The sequence below is a fragment of the Macaca nemestrina genome, chromosome 14 (genome assembly GCF_043159975.1).
Source record: "Macaca nemestrina isolate mMacNem1 chromosome 14, mMacNem.hap1, whole genome shotgun sequence".
NCBI lineage: Eukaryota > Metazoa > Chordata > Mammalia > Primates > Cercopithecidae > Macaca > Macaca nemestrina.
This window is the reverse complement of record NC_092138.1, coordinates 22,730,283-22,748,252: the sequence shown is the minus strand read 5'-3', so window position 1 is coordinate 22,748,252 and position 17,970 is coordinate 22,730,283. Positions and strand designations below refer to the sequence as shown.

The following is a 17,970-nucleotide window of genomic DNA, read 5'->3' as shown; positions in this document are numbered from 1 at the left end:
AATAAGCTTGATTGCAGTTTGAAGCTCCCAACCTCACAGCATACTCTTGCTCAAACTTACCTCCCTGCAGGGTAAATGCACCTGAAAGCAATAACTTAAGCATAACCTTAGAATGACCCTGTATGGCAGGTGCACCTGAATGTGTGTTCCAAACTAGGGAATCTGGGAGTGGCCAACCTGGAGATTATTCCTTGTCTATGAGGAATAGCTGAGCCACCAGCCGACCCGTGGAACGTGAGCCAGAAAGGAGATTGAGGCCCTGAATTCTGGGTTAAATGAAGGTTGCCAGGTGGAGGTTGTTAGGGGCAGGGTGTTAAGTAAATTTCTATATAAACTGCAAGCCGTTCGCAAGCGGTGGCGGCTTTCCTGCCCAGCTCACCATCGCTGGCTGTGCAGTTATCATGTCCGGCCCACCGCCACTGGCCTATGTAAGGTGGCTACCTTGCCCAGCCTGCCACTATGAGGCTGTATGGTTCTCCTGCCTGGCCTGCTGCCACTGAACTCTCTCCTCTGTAGGTAAGTCCACAATAAAACCCCATGTTTTACTTGTTGGCTCTGGGCCTCTTCAGCCTCTTGAGCCTGGTGCTATAGCCATTGGAGTCGATAGCATGATACTGAACCCCTTGAAACCACTTGCAAACAGCACCCTCCCTCTAACCACCTCCTGGCAACCCTTATTTAACCTAAAACTCTGGGTCTCATTCCCCTGTATGTCCCGTGTTCCTTGGGTCGACCATTGGCTCAGGTATTCCACATAGGCAAGGAATGAATCTCTGGGTTGGCCGCTCCTGAATTCCTTGTCTTTGAACACACATTCAGATGCGTCTGCTGTAGAGTGTCATTCTACGGACATGCTTAAGCTACTGCTATCAGGTGTGGCTGCCATACAGCCAGGGAGCAGTCTACGTGTCATTTGCTCTCCAGATTTACAGACCTCTTTGTCTTCAACTTTATTTCTCAAATTCTTCCCCCTATAGGGTCTTGGGTGTTTTGGGGAGTGGGGAGGGAAAACAAACCTGGCAAAGGAATTGTATGCAGGCAGCTTTTGAGTTCTGGCCTGTTGTAAGGAACATGGCTGTGCTGCAGCCAAGCAGGCACAGGGCAGCAGGCACAGGCCAAGGTAAACAACCTGGATGACTCGGCGGGTTTGTGGCACAGGCACACAGTCCCGTGTCTTACATAGGCATAGCCATGTAGACATAACAGAAGCTCACCACCTGGCTCTCAGCCTCGATTGTGCAATGTATAAAAGTAACACCCTGTGAGGAAGCTGCTGAATGAAGCCATGTCTCATCTATCTGCTGTCTCTCAAGTGTTCTTCCAGCTCCCTGCCGCATGTCCCTCAGTCTCCCACCCACTTCCCTCAGCCGGGGCTGAAACCTAACCCTGAGCATAACACCTGCCTCACACCATCTCTAAAAGATGAATACCTTGACTTCCACCTTCTTTTTTTTTCATGCTCAGCCAGGAGGAGGAGACTTCTACCTTAAATAGGAAGGAGGAAAATATATGAAAAAAATTAGTATCCCAAAAGTATTCTTACTCAATTGTGAGCAGTCAAATCTACTAGTGTATTTGGAAGACCATGCATTCAGAGAAGAAAAAAAACTTAGAGATCACCAAATCCATGCTTCTCATTTTCTTTTCTTTTCTTTTCTTTTCTTTTCCTTTTTTTTTTTTTTTTTTTTTTTGAGACGGAGTCTTGCTGTGTGGCCCAGATTGGAGTGCAGTGGCGCAATCTCGGCTCACTGCAAGCTTTGCCTCCCAGGTTCACGCCATTCTCCTGCCTCAGCCTCCCGAGTAGCTGGGACCACAGGTGCCCGCCACTGCGCCCGGCTAATTTTTTGTATTTTTAGTAGAGACGGGGTTTCACTGTGTTAACCAGGATGGTCTCTATCTCCTGGCCTCGTGATCCACCTGCCTCGGTCTCCCAAAGTGCTGGGATTACAGGCGTGCTTCTCATTTTCTGGTGAATCCCAGGGCTGAAAGGTCAATGTCCTGATGAAGGGCAAGTGGACTGGTTTTTTTTTTTTTTCCCTGTGCATTTGGTTACTGTTTCTGTCGACTCTAAACAAATGCTGAGTCAATTTCATCGAGGTTTTTGGTCTCCAAGGACAACTCGAAATTGCTTGAATTTGACCTTCTATCTTGTTAGATAATGTTTGGAACCAAGGCCTTATTCTATAGAGTGCCTAAAACTGGACTTTCAGTGACTATCAATCAAAAACAATATTCGTGTTTTCTGATTCTGGGGAAATGAGAAAGGTAAAGGGGCCTAGATCTGGTTTTGACAGTATGCTTGCCTAATCTTGTGAGTCTGCAACTTATTTGCTATGGAAAACAGCACGCTTCATTATTTCATCGCATCAGGTGGATAAAAGACAGCACGGGGCTCCTGACCCACCTGACCTTGAATGAGTTGAATTCTAGCTCCATCACTTCAGGAGTAGTGTTATGGCAAATCACTCTAAATATTTCAGGTCTTGAGTACCCTCATGTTTAAAATGAGTTTAATGCTACCATTGTCCACTCATCTTCCAGCATTATTATGAAGATTAATGTGCAATGGTGTCACTAATTAATGCAGCCAACAAATATTTATTCCACAACCATTATGTTCCAGAGCATGTACACTTAATACAGTGGTGAGCAGAACTGCCTCTACTCTTGCCCTTATAAATCCAGTAATCACACAAGTCTATAACTGTGGTAAGTGCTCTGATAGTAAAGTGTTATAAAAAAGCAGAATGATGGTAAAGTTCCATGAGGAAGTGACATTTAAATTGAGGTCTAAAGTGCAAGTAGGAGGTCACCAGGCATGGAATGATGAAAAGAACATTCTAGGCAAAGGGAATAGCAGGTACCAAGGCTCCAAGGAGGTCACCAAAGCAGGCTTGAGGCTGGAGCATAGGGAAAATGGCAGAAGATGAAGGTGGAGCTGGAGGCACAGGCCAGATCCTGCTAGCCTTGCACGTGAAAGTTCTTTGCAGGCTTGTTAAGAATTAGATGTTAAATAAGAGTCAGTGAGGCTCCAAGTGGGGCTTAAGAAATCATAGATGTTTGTCAGGTTTTTGGGGTAGCTATTATTAATGCTTAGTCTTTGATGTACAGTATCAAATAGTGGTTGTGAATATGGGATTTGGAGCCAATGGCCTGTGTTTGAATTCAGGCTCTGGCAATGCTTAGCTGTGTGAGCTCAGGCAGCTACTTAACATCCCTCTGCTTCTGTTTCCTCATCTATAAAATAGGGAAATAATGGCATGTACTCAGAGGGTTGCTTTGAGTTAAATAAGTCAATATATGTAAATTAAGGATACCCTGGGGCATATGAAGCACTCAGCACATGATTATTGTGTCTGGGCTATACTGTGGATGACATTAGTCTGATTTTCAGATAAATGGTGCAAGTATTTTTTGACAATACATCTTCCATAGCATTCTTGTAGTATAGACAGAAGACTGAGTCTGGGATCAGACTTCTTGGCTTTGCAAGGGAGTAACCTCTAAATTTCAGAGTCCTCATCTGTAACTTGGGAGAACTCTTCCTCTCTGTCACTATTTTCATCACTTCTATCCTCCATGTCATTTTCAAATAAGGTATATTTAATATGTGGAAATGGGTCTCCTTTAGAATAAAGAGGATTCTGTCTTTGAAATCTGATAGCGTAGCAGCACTTCAACAGCTGAATGCATTTGCTCTCCCTGGTCTGAAAAGTATCCCTGGTTTGGAAGAACTGGAGCAAAAAAAAGAGGCAAAGCACCATGCCTATTGTTATTACCTTGATAACAACTTTTATTTCTCACTGGAAAATCCTGTTCTATCTCCCTATTGCTGCCTTTGTTTCACAGAACAGTGTTACTTTTGTCAACAAACCATGTCCTTTCTATTTTGTATTGTATTTGGATTCTGCCTAATTTCCCTTTCCTTTGTGAGAACACCTAACACTCATACAGAATTGAGATTGGGGATTTTTTTTTTGTGATTGCCTTATTGCCTTCTCCTGAGTCCTGTGTTAATGGGGGTAGCATCTCCACATGGTCTACATCCTTTGTGTGTGTTAGATTACAACACCTTGATATTTGGGATATCAAATGGGACCCATCTGTGGGAGAATTAGATCACAGTAGAGAATGAATTTCTATACATTTTGAGAGAAGGGAGTCCAAGGGAAAAAAGGTAGAGAAATAATGTCTTACGAAATGCTCTCCCTTATGTTGCTTCATCCAATCTACATCCTTCTGAGGAGTAGCAGATATGATCCCTATTTTAGAAATTAAAGCCTGACAGCCTTATTAGCAGAGCTTTGCTTACCCAAAGTCATGCAGCCAGCATATGGGAGAACTGAGGCTTGAATCCTTGTCTTCTGACAACCAAACTCACGCAACTGTAGGTTATCAAGGAGTCAGACACTTGATTGCTAATTATTTTCTCCTTGGCTTTCATTTAGTGATGTTGCTTGTGTACTATTAGAAATAAGGAATGCAGTGGGGCATTTCAAGTCTAGCGGTCTCTGCTACAGATGTTGTCCTTCTCAGTGATTCACAGCTGGTGATGCAAGTCTGTCGAGATCAACAGGGGGTTTGTGCCTGACATATTGGGGGTACTGTGAAAGAACAAAAACTGAATCAAGCACAGCTCTTTCTACACATGTGACAGCCCAACCATGTCAGACCACGCTCTTGACTGTGACTCTGGACCAAATTGATTAGTGACAGTTACTCTACACGGAACTAGGGTTGCATTATATCTTTAATCTGATTAGAGAAGTAGGGAAGACTTGGGATGCCCTTATATCCTTCTGCTTTAGAAACAATGCCCAGGATTGTTAATCCTTGAGGCAGGTGACTACCTCTTCTCAACAGCAGAGAGCTGTAGGAGGCAACACACGTGGTAGAGTAAGCTGGTTTAGTAAAGTCATTGTAATATTCACAGAGGATGTGCATTAGAGCCATAATAAGTCTTTGATAACATTTCACAGGTGGGAAAACTGAAGCCCAGATTGGCAAAATGACTTGTCCAAGGTTACATGCAAATTAGTGTCAAAGCAGAGCCTAGAATCCAGGACCTTTTCTCCTTTGGTGTTCTTTCATCTGTAGGGCACTTTGAAGCACTGGTTCTCAACTTTGACTTGCACGTTGGAAATACCTTGGGAGATTTACAGACGCTGATGCCTGAGTCCTATCCCTAGGGGTTTGGATTTAATTGGTGTAGCGTGTCGCCTGAGACATCAGGATTTTAACAAAGCTCAGGTGATTCTAATATACAACAAAGCTTGAGAACCTTAGACCAGTAGTTCTCAAACCTTGCATACATTAGAATCATCAGGGAGCTCTTAAGTATATATATCTGAAGCCCCACCCCGACACAATCACATCAGAATCTCTGAAAAGAAAATTAACAGAGTGGAGGAGAAAGTATCTTCTGATGCAACCTATTTTATTCTCTTTTGGTTGGTGGGTCTTCACCTCAAGTTACACCTGCTCCACCACTCTCGAACTGTCATGGCTGTGTTTTGGCTCCCTGTAAAAATGAGCAAGACTACTTGATTTCAGCTGCAAGTGATCTTCTTAGATTTCATGTCAGTGATGCTATCACTTGTGTGGGGCTGTTAGAAATGAATGAGGAAGGACAGAGCATCTCAAACACAGAAGACCCTCCCAGATGCTAATGTGTCTATTTCCATTGGATCACCGTTTGCTGTGGTTTTAATGGCCACTCCAAAATTCAGGTGTTGCCAATTGCGATGGTGTTAAGAGGTGGAGCCTTTCAGAGGTGGTAAGGCCGAGAGGATGCCTCCCTCATTAATGGAATTAAGGCCCTTAGAAAATAGGCTTCATGCAGCAGCATTTGGCTAGTTTGCTGTCTTGTCCTTGCACCATATCAGGATGCAGTAAGAAGGCCCATGTCGGGTGTTGGCACCTTGATTTTGGACTTCCCAGCCTCCAGAACTGTGATAAGTTTGTTTTTTATTAATTGCCCAGTTTCAGGTATTCTGTTATAGCAGCACAAACTAAGATGCTTATCACATTGATTCCATTAGAATACCCTGAGAAGCTTTTAAATAACAGATACCTGGGTCTTATCCCTCAACTATTTAATTAGCCAGATATGACACCTGGGCTTTGGCATTTTTTTAAAAAAAAGTTCCCAGATGCAGTAAGGAGTTATTAAAGCATTAAGTCCTACTGGGTGCTAGGCACCACAGCTGTACACTCAGGGCTTGAATGATCATGCCCTAGTCCATTTGCCAAGCATGCAAAAAGCTGCCTTTGCTGTGCTTGAGCCTCTAGTTGGCGAGCAGTTATTCAGTATTCATCAGCATGTGGTGCCATCATTTTGCTCATTGCTCCTGGGCTCTTTTAATTAAGTTTGGAAATACTGTGCTCTCTATATTTTCCCATAACCCCCAACCCTGGGAACCTAAAGTCAGGGACAATAGCAAGCAAATTTTGTATGAGGGAGCCCATCAGTGTTGGCGGGAGCTGTAATGGTAACTGCAGGAGTTTATCCACCCACACTGGCCTCCTGGGCCTTTGACCATCAAAACGTTTGAATATCAATAAAAACAATCATGTTGCATGTAAGTAGGGAGCCAAAACCCTCTTAGTAAAGGGAATCTGGAATGAATAAAAGGTAGCAGGTCAGGAAACATCTTGGGAGATAGGAAGCTCTAGGTCTTGGTCTTCCCTCTTTGGTGGGAACCTGACCATCATTCTTCCAGCCTTCACAGCCAACCTTCTCAAAATGGCTTTTCTGCCTTTCATAAAGGTGGCTAAAAATGCCCAGGTGTTCAGGTTGTTCTTGATCTTCTTGTACCTGGAAAGAAATGGAAATGTAACTTACGGTGCTAAAGAATCTCATTGGGAGGGTACTGTGGAAACATACTGTAAGGTTCTAACTGAGGTTTGAGGGGAGTGGGTGGACAAGTGGCAGGCAGCTAAAAGAACACCCAAAGAATTTTAGGGAATTTTGACATGGCTTTATTCTCTCTCTGGGTGCAAGTGGGCTGTGGGTGCAAGCAAGGTGTATGTACAGCATCAGCAGGGTAGTTATACCTTGGTGGCCCAGCCAAGCACAAGCACACATGAGTGGTTACTTACTACACCTCATGTGGTATGTTTGCATCATGTGTGGAGCTGTGTGCCTGTACTCCAAACCTGCTGAGTCAGACCATACCAGAAGGTCACCTTGGCCTATTTCTGACTAAAGCACAGCCATTTCCCTTATACTCTACTCCCTAGGCTGAGGGCGTCCTCTGGGGCAGGGACACCTACCCATAGGGCAGAGCCCTGAATCTATAACCCGCAATAAAAAGAATAACAGCTGACTACTAGGATCCCAGCTATGCTACTTATGACTGAGGGTCCAGCATGGGCCAGAGCCCAGAGATGCCCACCATCTCTACAGGGGGTTGTCAGTAAGGCTCTCAACCACCTTAATCTCCTTCGAGACCCCTGGTGGGGCCGCTGTTATGTTCTGCCAACTGTCAGGGATAAAGGTACAACATTGTGTTCCTAAAAGGGCACAGAGGCCTCCTTGGGCAGCAGTTACTATGTCTAAAGCCATACAGTTTTGCAACACCATCTTTCTGATCCGATCGTGACAGATACCTACCTTGCTATACGTTGGAAGACCAGAGGATTGCTAATTTCACATGTCATCTGGTGTCAGTCATCTGGTGTCACCCCAAGTTGGGCACCTTGGCCAGTTCCCTAATCAAACAGAAAAGGCTCTACACCCCCACCCCGCTACAGCACTTAATTGAGCTAGAATGCCTGGGCAGGACTGGGTCATATGGCATTCTCCTCCTCCTGAACGACTTGCATCAAGTCTGTATACAACTGCCATCTACTGACAGTTTTTGGCATTTCACTGGCATCCTTCCAAGCAGTCCATATGGCTGCCTATGTTCACTCAATCAGTATGTGGTCACCTTGCCCTTGTGCCAACCACCTACTCATTAGCAGTCGCTGATGGAGGGAGGGGTGTCATAAGAGGCCAGCTTTTCCATCTCAGAGGCGGAATGGGATATACTATCTGTCCCCTTGTCCCACAGATGAAGCATCCAGGTGGGCAGAGGTTCCCCTGGATGCTGGTGGCACTATTTAATTCCCGGAGCTCTGTGTGGCATCCCGTAGGAAATGAGCATGCACTTCCCACAGCACAGTCACAAACACCCATCCAACTCGGCCGGCAAAGCTTCATTCCTTCTCGGTGCTCTGTGCTTCCAGTTTCAGCTCTTTCTCCACACTTGTGGGGGATCGATCTACCACTACCCAGGTTTCCACCACAGCCCATCCGAGCAGCACATCTGCCACCAGTTCCCACAACCCATGTTGTGGCCATGAGGCCAACCTGGAATCGTCAGGGACTTAAGGCTCACCGTGGGATTCTGCTTATAGTGCCAATTGTCAGGCTCTAACTGAGGTCTGAGGGGAGTGGGTGGGCAAGTGGCAGGCAGCTGAAAGAACAAAGAATTGCAAGGAATTTCAATGTGGCTTTATTGTCTTTCCGGGTGCAAGTGGGCTGTGGGTGCAAGCAAGCCATACGTACAGCGTCAGCAGGGTAGTTATAACTTTTACAGACAATAGTGGCTCCAAGCCAAGCATGAGCACGCATGAGTGGTTACTTAATGCACCTCACATGGTGTGGTTACATAATGTGCCTCATGCGGCATGGTTACATGACATGCAGAGCTGTGCGCCTGCACTCCAAACCCTCTGAGTCATGTTGCGCCGGAAGGCTGCCTCGGCCTGTTCCTGACTAAAGCACAGCCGTTTTCCTTAAACATATGAAGCCACATGGAGAGGGGACAAATCCCATGGAAGCTTTCTCTGGCTGTCTGCCTGCTTAGTGTACAATATGCAAGTGGATTGGGGGCTGGCATGGCTTTGCTCAGTTATGCTTTCAGTAGCTCCCATCTTCTCAGTGCAGACCACCTCTCTCTTGGGAATCCTGACTGTTCATCTGAATCAAGCCCTGTTCTCTCCTCTTTCCCAATGGTACAAGCTTTGTTGTACCATTTAGACACTGTTATACTAACGACACTTCTCTCTGTCCCACCACACTAAGTCATCTCAGGCAGTAACCTGCTCGATCATTTCTTTGGCTATGTAGCTAACACAGTACTTCTATATAATTGATGCTCACAGAAATTAAATGATCGAAAAGGGCCTTCTCTCTCCATCTTCTTGACTTGGATGTTTATAACATTTCTTCCGCAGTTCTCCAAGTTAAGGTTCAGGTGAGAAGATCTTTGTGGAAGGCAGTTGCAGCAGTGGAAGAGTGGAAGCTGATACCTTCATCTGTGTTTCACAAGTTGAGGTGGTCAGCAGAGCTGCAGACCGGATAAGAGAACTGGGGAGTCAAGTTCTCACTTTCCCGATCTGAATGACTCTTGAAAGATCTAAAATGAGGGCCTCTCTGAGGTGGGGGAGCTGATTGAAGCAGAGCAAAGAAATAAAAATTCTTACCAGTTCACGAATAGAGACACAGAGAATCTCACCTGTGTCTGGCACTTAGCGGACATGCAGTAAATATTTGTTGGGTGAACTTGTCTGCCATAACCTAAGAAGAAGGCATCAGTTCACAGGGACTTCACGTAGTTTCTAATGTGCAGCTTGGTTCCATTTCTGTTGCTTTCCTAGCATGACAATTACTATTAAGTTGAGACGATTCATTAGTCATTTCCAGAACAGTTTTATTGGGATGACTATTACCATGTATTTAACTTCCCAGATCTCCATAGCATTTTATTGCTGATTATTGTTCCACCAATCCATTCAACGGTGATGGAGCGGTATCAGTCTTGGTAAGGGCCAATCTATTCAGCTAGCTGCATGTCCAATGAGCCCCCAGTTAAAATCCCCACAGAGGCCCTCCCAGATAATACAGACCTTTAATTGTGTGGTGTTAACAAAGATCACACAGATTTTCCTTTGATATTTTTTATTAGCCAAATATTATAGTGATCAATGATTACCATTGTATAGAAAACATACTAATGAAGATACAATTAAAACAGGTTTCACGGTACCAGCATGCAGGAAATCAAGTTCTTTAGAAAAGAAAGAAGATGATTGATAGGTATCTGGGATTTTTGTGTTTATGTGTATACCTACGGAAACCAATTTAAACAATGTTCTTTCTGTTTTGGTCTCCTTGAAAAAGTGCTATAAACTGTTCTGATTTAAGATGCATTGATATATAGAGAAGGAAGGCAAATAGCTATGAAATGTAGTTACAAAACAAGGGTTTGCGTTGTTGAAAGTGTTATATGTGCCATTCTATGAAATCAGAATTTTTGATCTGTATGATGACTTAGTGTTATGTGTCAGATGCTTTCTAGCAGCAACAGAAATGTTTTCTTGGGAGAAGGAATGAAAGCTTATATGGAACCCTGATATATATGATAAAATGTATATATTATATATTCTATATATGTTTTATATACTTATATATAATATATAGTATAAAATATATAATATATATAATAGGATACATAAGAAAACTATTTCAGTTGAAAACAGAACTTGATCCTTCCACATCCTCACTTTATAGCTCCTTTGTCTCCACATACTGTCCAAGAAGAAGCACATTTCTGGAACTCTTGGGCTCTGTACAGTTTGTAAACTGCCCCATTGAGTAGTTTTAGAGAAGCATTCTCTAGTGTGAAAGTGGACCCCTTTTCCTTTCTGAAAAGACAAATGAGGCAACTTCAATCACCCTCTTGGCCCCTGAACTTTGTTTATTCAATAGCAGTGGTAATGGCTGATTTATCAGCTCAATTTTAAAACATTTCATTTGTTTAATCTTTAGCTTTGATGCTGGGGGGATCCTCAGGGAAATGTGTTGCTTGTTCTTTTGAACACCCCAGTAGACGACAGGTGAAAAGTATAAATAATGGGTCTCAGAACTTGTAATTAGCCCAATAGGCAAGAGTGGCTCAACACATCCAAAATAGAAGACACACCATAGCCATCTCCCTATCCTGAAAGCATCTTTGCTCCTTTTCTTCTCTCCTTTTCTTCTCTCCTTTTCTTCTCTCCTTTTCTTCTCTCCTTTTCTTCTCTCCTTTTCTTCTCTCCTTTTCTTCTCTCCTTTTCTTCTCTCCTTTTCTTCTCTCCTTTTCTTCTCTCCTTTTCTTCTCTCCTTTTCTTCTCTCCTTTTCTTCTCTCCTTTTCTTCTCTCCTTTTCTTCTCTCCTTTTCTTCTCTCCCTCCTTCTCTCTCCCTCCTTCTCTCTCCCTCCTTCTCTCTCCCTCCTTCTCTCTCCCTCCTTCTCTCTCTCTCCCTCCTTCTCTCTCCCTCCCTCCTTCTCTCTCCCTCCCTCCTTCTCTCTCCCTCCCTCCTTCTCTCTCCCTCCCTCCTTCTCTCTCCCTCCCTCCTTCTCTCTCCCTCCCTCCTTCTCTCTCCCTCCCTCCTTCTCTCTCCCTCCCTCCTTCTCTCTCCCTCCCTCCTTCTCTCTCCCTCCCTCCTTCTCTCTCCCTCCCTCCTTCTCTCTCCCTCCCTCCTTCTCTCTCCCTCCCTCCTTCTCTCTCCCTCCCTCCTTCTCTCTCCCTCCCTCCTTCTCTCTCCCTCCCTCCTTCTCTCTCCCTCCCTCCTTCTCTCTCCCTCCCTCCTTCTCTCTCCCTCCCTCCTTCTCTCTCCCTCCCTCCTTCTCTCTCCCTCCCTCCTTCTCTCTCCCTCCCTCCTTCTCTCTCCCTCCCTCCTTCTCTCTCCCTCCCTCCTTCCTTCTCTCTCTCTCCCTCCTTCCTTCTCTCTCTCTCCCTCCTTCCTTCTCTCTCTCTCCCTCCTTCCTTCTCCCTCCCTCCCTCCCTCCTTCTCCCTCCCTCCCTCCCTCCTTCTCCCTCCCTCCCTCCCTCCTTCTCCCTCCCTCCCTCCCTCCTTCTCCCTCCCTCCCTCCCTCCTTCTCCCTCCCTCCCTCCCTCCTTCTCCCTCCCTCCCTCCCTCCTTCTCCCTCCCTCCTTCTCCCTCCCTCCCTCCCTCCTTCTCCCTCCCTCCCTCCCTCCTTCTCCCTCCCTCCCTCCCTCCTTCTCCCTCCCTCCCTCCCTCCTTCTCCCTCCCTCCCTCCCTCCTTCTCCCTCCCTCCCTCCCTCCTTCTCCCTCCCTCCCTCCCTCCTTCTCCCTCCCTCCCTCCCTCCTTCTCCCTCCCTCCCTCCCTCCTTCTCCCTCCCTCCCTCCCTCCTTCTCCCTCCCTCCCTCCCTCCTTCTCCCTCCCTCCCTCCCTCCTTCTCCCTCCCTCCCTCCCTCCTTCTCCCTCCCTCCCTCCCTCCTTCTCCCTCCCTCTCCCTCCTTCTCCCTCCCTCCCTCCTTCTCCTCCCTCCCTCCCTCCTTCTCCCTCCCTCCCTCCCTCCTCTCCCTCCCTCCCTCCCTCCTTCTCCCTCCCTCCCTCCCTCCTTCTCCCTCCCTCCCTCCCTCCTTCTCCCTCCCTCCCTCCCTCCTTCTCCCTCCCTCCCTCCCTCCTTCTCCCTCCCTCCCTCCCTCCTTCTCCCTCCCTCCCTCCCTCCTTCTCCCTCCCTCCCTCCCTCCTTCTCCCTCCCTCCCTCCCTCCTTCTCCCTCCCTCCCTCCCTCCTTCTCCCTCCCTCCCTCCCTCCTTCTCCCTCCCTCCCTCCCTCCTTCTCCCTCCCTCCCTCCCTCCTTCTCCCTCCCTCCCTCCCTCCTTCTCTCTCCCTCCCTCCCTCCTTCTCTCTCCCTCCCTCCCTCCTTCTCTCTCCCTCCCTCCCTCCTTCTCTCTCCCTCCCCTTCTCTCTCTCTCTCCTTCTCTCTCTCTCTCCTTCTCTCTCTCTCTCCTTCTCTCTCCCTCCTTCTCTCTCTCTCTCCTTCTCTCTCCCTCCTTCTCTCTCTCTCTCCCTCCTTCTCTCTCTCTCTCCCTCCTTCTCTCTCTCTCTCCCTCCTTCTCTCTCTCTCTCCCTCCTTCTCTCTCTCTCTCTCCCTCCTTCTCTCTCTCTCTCCCTCCTTCTCTCTCTCTCTCCCTCCTTCTCTCTCTCTCTCCCTCCTTCTCTCTCTCTCTCCCTCCTTCTCTCTCTCTCTCCCTCTCCCTCCTTCTCTCTCTCTCTCCCTCTCCCTCCTTCTCTCTCTCTCTCCCTCTCCCTCCTTCTCTCTCTCTCCCCCTCTCCCTCCTTCTCTCTCTCTCCCCCTCTCCCTCCTTCTCTCCCTCCCTCCCTCTCCCTCCTTTTCTCTCTCCCTCCCTCCCTCTCCCTCCTTTTCTCTCTCCCTCCCTCCCTCTCCCTCCTTTTCTCTCTCCCTCCCTCCCTCTCCCTCCTTTTCTCTCTCCCTCCCTCCCTCTCCCTCCTTTTCTCTCTCCCTCCCTCCCTCTCCCTCCTTTTCTCTCTCCCTCCCTCCCTCTCCCTCCTTTTCTCTCTCCCTCCCTCCCTCTCCCTCCTTTTCTCTCTCCCTCCCTCCCTCTCCCTCCTTTTCTCTCTCCCTCCCTCCCTCTCCCTCCTTTTCTCTCTCCCTCCCTCCCTCTCCCTCCTTTTCTCTCTCCCTCCCTCCCTCTCCCTCCTTTTCTCTCTCCCTCCCTCCCTCTCCCTCCTTTTCTCTCTCCCTCCCTCCCTCTCCCTCCTTTTCTCTCTCCCTCCCTCCCTCTCCCTCCTTCCTTTTATTTCTCTCCCCACCACCCCCCGTCTCTCTTTGTCTCTCTTTGTCTGTCTGTCTCTCTCAGCTCCAACATCTAACAAAGTATTCCACACATAGGAGTTATTCAATAAATAGTTGAAACTTAAGAGTAATTAGAATTTTTATACTTTTGAGATAGACGCAATAAACAACTCTATTTTATATCACAACTTAGTAGAGTAGTCACATTTTAGGAATTTGTACAGAAGAAAGCACTGAAGTCTCATGATTCAGGCTACAGTCTTGCCTTAGAACAAATGAGTTGGGATGACATTAAAGCCCAGAGAAGCTAAATTATTTGCCCAAGTTCCTTATCTATAAAATGAGGAGGTTCAGTTTGATCTCAGGTCCTTTCAACTAGAGCATTTCAGAAGCATCCATGATCTATGTTATTGTCAATTGTACTACTGGCTATAATGTATGTAGGTGAACTCAGCTGGAGCGACCAACCTGTGATTTGTGCTTTCCTACTCCGCATTGTGATCATTAGACTTCCTTTCCAACCACACCAGCCTAAATTCTGTGCCGTAAACTTTCAGTTCAGGTAAAAATCTTGCCCAGTTAAAAATTGAGGCCGGGCACAGTGGCTCAGGCCTGTAAGCTCTTTGGGAGGCTGGATCACTTGAGGTCAGGCTGGCCAACAGGGTGAAACCCTGTCTCTACTAAAAAATCAAAAAATTAGCCGGATGTGGTGGTGGATGCCTATAATCCCAGCTACTCAGGAGACTGAGGCACAAGAAGCACTTGAACCTGGGAGGTGGGGAGGTTGCCGCGAGCCAAGATTGTGCCACTGTACTCCAGCCTAGGTGATAGAGGGAGAATCCAACTCAAAAAATTGAGATTTTGTTCTCTGGTTTCTGACCCACAGCAGATTGGAACATTTATTGTTCTGCTTTTTAGGCTTGGTGATTAGCAATTGTGTTCCTGTTAAACAGCCTGTGGTTGAATTCTGCACATTGGAATGGCTTATTGACTCCTTTGTAAGTTAGGAATGTATTTTTATGGCATCATTTGTATCTTCAAAAATATGTATTATGATAAAATGAATCACATTTGTCACCTAACACCATAATTCTGTAAAGTAGTTAGTTAGAATGTAGTGTTTTCATTTATGGTATCCTATCTTAGCTATAAATCACTTTTATTTTTAAATCTTCCTGACTCGGGACCTCCTGTAGTATGTTTGCATTTCTCCCCAGTATTACGTATATTTCCTCTTGTTTCATTTCTTTCTGCTTAAGTGTCACTTCTCTGTACCATAACGTTGAAAAGGCACAGAAGTCCAATTGTAAACACTTGGTTGAGGGGTTGCTGTGAACGACATGAATCTAATTGTGAAACTTCCCTTTAGGGATTGTATCCAAACTTTAGTGTCAATAAGTCACCACAGATGTTTGTTAAAATATTAATACATATTTTAGACTTAGTCCCCAGGGTTTTTGATTGAATAGATCTGGGATGTGTCCCAGTCTCCGAAATCTGTATTTCTATCAACCTCAGTTGATTCTGGTGCAAGAGAAGATCACACCTCACCATAAATGTCATTTAATGGCTCTTTGGGTGAGAATGTGATGCTGTGTGGCCAGGAACCGATACTGCCTATTCCTCATATGGCTCAGTTTCCTCCCTTATCCTTGGATGTTGAATTGCACTGTTTCTCTTAAGCTCAAATTTTGTTTGGCTTTCATAGAAAAGGCATCTCTTCAGAAAACCACTCTTCTTTTTCTTAGACGATTTCTATGTGTGCTAAAATTTGAGAACCACTTCTGGAAGGAAATATCACAATTAGATTTAAAAGCTTTAAAAAGTTTTCTAACCAAATACTTGTACTAAAAATATGTAGGTTTTATTTATTTTCTCCTTCCAACTTTTAAGTTCGGGGGGTACATGTGTGTGTATGTTACATGGGTAAATTCTGTGTCACTGGGGTTTGTACAAATTATTTCATCACCCGGGTCATGAGCATAATGCTTGATAGGTAGTGTTTCAATACTTATCTCCCTCCCATCTCCATCCTCAAGTAAGCCCTGGCCTCTTGTCTTTTGTGTCCATGTGCACTCAATGTTTAGCTCCCACTTATACATGAGAACATGTGGTATTTAGTTTTCTGTTCCTGCATTAATTTGTGTAGGGTAGTGGCCTCTGGCTGCATCCATGTTGCTGCAAATGACATGATTTCTTTTTTTGGCTGTGTAGTATTTCATGGTGTACATGTACCACATTATCTTTATCCAGTCCACCACTGATGAGCATCTAGGTTCATTCCATGTCTTTGCTGTTGTGAATAGTGCTGCAATGGACATGCAAGTGTATGTGTCTTTGTGGTAGAATGATTTATATTCCTTTGGGTATATACCCAGTAATTGAATTGCTGGGCCAAATGATAATTCTCTTATAAGTTCTTTGGGAAATTACCAGACTGCTTTCCACAATGGCTGAACTAATTTGCATTCCCTCCAACAATATATAAGCATTTTTTTTCCTCAGCAATCTCATCAGCATCTGTTATTTTTTGACTTTTTTAATAATAGCCATTCTGACTGGTAGGAGATGGTGTCTCATTGTGGTTTTGATTTGCTTTTTTTTTTTTTTTCTTTTGAGATGGAGTCTTGCTCTGTCACTCAGGTGCCCAGGCTGGAGTGCAGTGGTGCGATTTCGGCTCACTGCAAGCTCCGCCTCCTGGGTTCACACCATTCTCCTACCTCAGCCTCCGGAGTAGCTGGGACCACAGGCACCTGCCACCACGACTGGCTAATTTTTGTATTTTTAGTAGATACGGAGTTTCACTGTGTTAGCCAGGATGGTCTCGGTCTCCTGACCTTGTGTGAGCCACCATGCCTGGCCTTGATTTGCATTTCTGTAATAATTAGTAGTGATGAGCATTTTTTCATGTTTGTTGACTACTTCTGTGTCTTTTGAGAAGTATCTGTTCATAACTTTTGCCCATTTAAAAAAGTATTACTTGTTTTTTGCATGTTGATTTAAGTTCTTTATAGATATGGGTATTAGACCTTTGTTAAATGCATGGTTTGTGAATGTTTTTTCCCGTTCTGGATTGTCTGATAGTTTCTTTTGCTGTGCAGATGCTTTTTAGTTCAATTAGGTCCCACCTGTCTATTTTTGTTGCAATTTCTTTTGGAGTCTTCATAAAATCTTTGCCAGGGCCTATGTTCAGAATGGTATTTTCTAGGTTTTCTTCTAGGGTTTTTATAGTTTTAGGTTTACAGCTAATTTTGAGTTGATTTTTGTATATGGTGAAAAGAGGATGAGTTTCAATCTTCTGCATATGGCTAATGAGTTATCCGAGTACCATTCATTGAAAAGGGAGTTCTTTCCTCATTGCTTGTTGTTATTGACTTTGTTGAAGACCAGGTGGTTGTAGGTATGTGGCTTTATTTCGGGTTCTCTAATCTGTTCCATTGGTCTATGTGTCTGTTTTTTGTACTAGTAACCATGCTGCCTTAGTTACTGTAGCCTTGTAATATGGTTTGAAGTTGAGTAGTGTGATGCCTTCAGCTTTGTTCTTTTTGCTTAGGGTTGCCTTGGTAGTTTCTTTTTTTAAATCAATTTTATAACTCATTATTGGTCTGTTCAGGGTTTCAGTTTCCTCCTGGTTGAATCTTGGGAGGTTGATATGGTTTAAATTTGTGTCCCTGCCCAAATCTCATATCAAATTGCAATCCCCAGTGTGGGGGGCAGGAACCTGCTGGGAGGTGATTGGATCATGGGAAGGAACATACCCCTAGCTGTTTTCATAATAGTGAGCTCTCATGAGATCTGGTTGTTTAAAATTGTGTAGTACCTCCTGCTCCACACATTTAGAATATGCCTGCTTCCTCTTTGTCTTCTGCTGCAATTGTAAGTTTCCTGAGCCCTCCCTAGCCATGTTTCCTGTACAGCCTGTGGAACTGTGAGTCAATTAAAACTTTTTTAATAAATTACCCAGTCTCAGGGAGGTCTTATAGCAATGTAAGAATGGACTGATACAGAAAACTGGTACTGGGAATTGGGCATTGCTATAAAGACCTGAAAATGTGGAAGTTACTCTGGAACTGGGTAATGGGCAGAGGTTGGAAAGGTTTGGAGGACTCAGAAGAAGACAAAGATTAGAGTAAATCTGGAACTTCCTAGAAACTTAAATTGTTAATAATTTGTTATTAAATTGTTGTGATCAAAATGCTGATAGCCTGGACTTCATTGTCCATATTACTGAGGAGGTCTCGGATGGAGATGAGGAACTTATTGGGAACTAGAATAAAAGTCACTCTTGCTATGCCTTTGCAAAGAGACTGGCAGCATTGTGACCCTGCTCTAAGGATCTGTGGAACTTTGAACTTGAGAGAGATGATTTAG

The 17,970-nt window shown here is 45.2% G+C and overlaps 1 long non-coding RNA gene across 3 annotated transcripts in view; it reads left to right on the top strand.

Annotated features, from left to right (window-relative positions):
* The window catches only part of LOC139358104 (uncharacterized), a 524,079-nt gene that overhangs the window by 27,539 nt on the left and 478,570 nt on the right, over window positions 1-17,970 (top strand). For 2 of the 3 annotated variants that reach the window (XR_011612440.1, XR_011612442.1), the window contains exon 1: window positions 387-516. The exons of the other annotated variant lie outside the window; for it this stretch is intronic. This is a non-coding gene — a long non-coding RNA (uncharacterized lncRNA). Of the gene's footprint in view, window positions 1-386; window positions 517-17,970 lie in introns of those variants that run through there. 3 annotated transcript variants of the gene reach the window in all.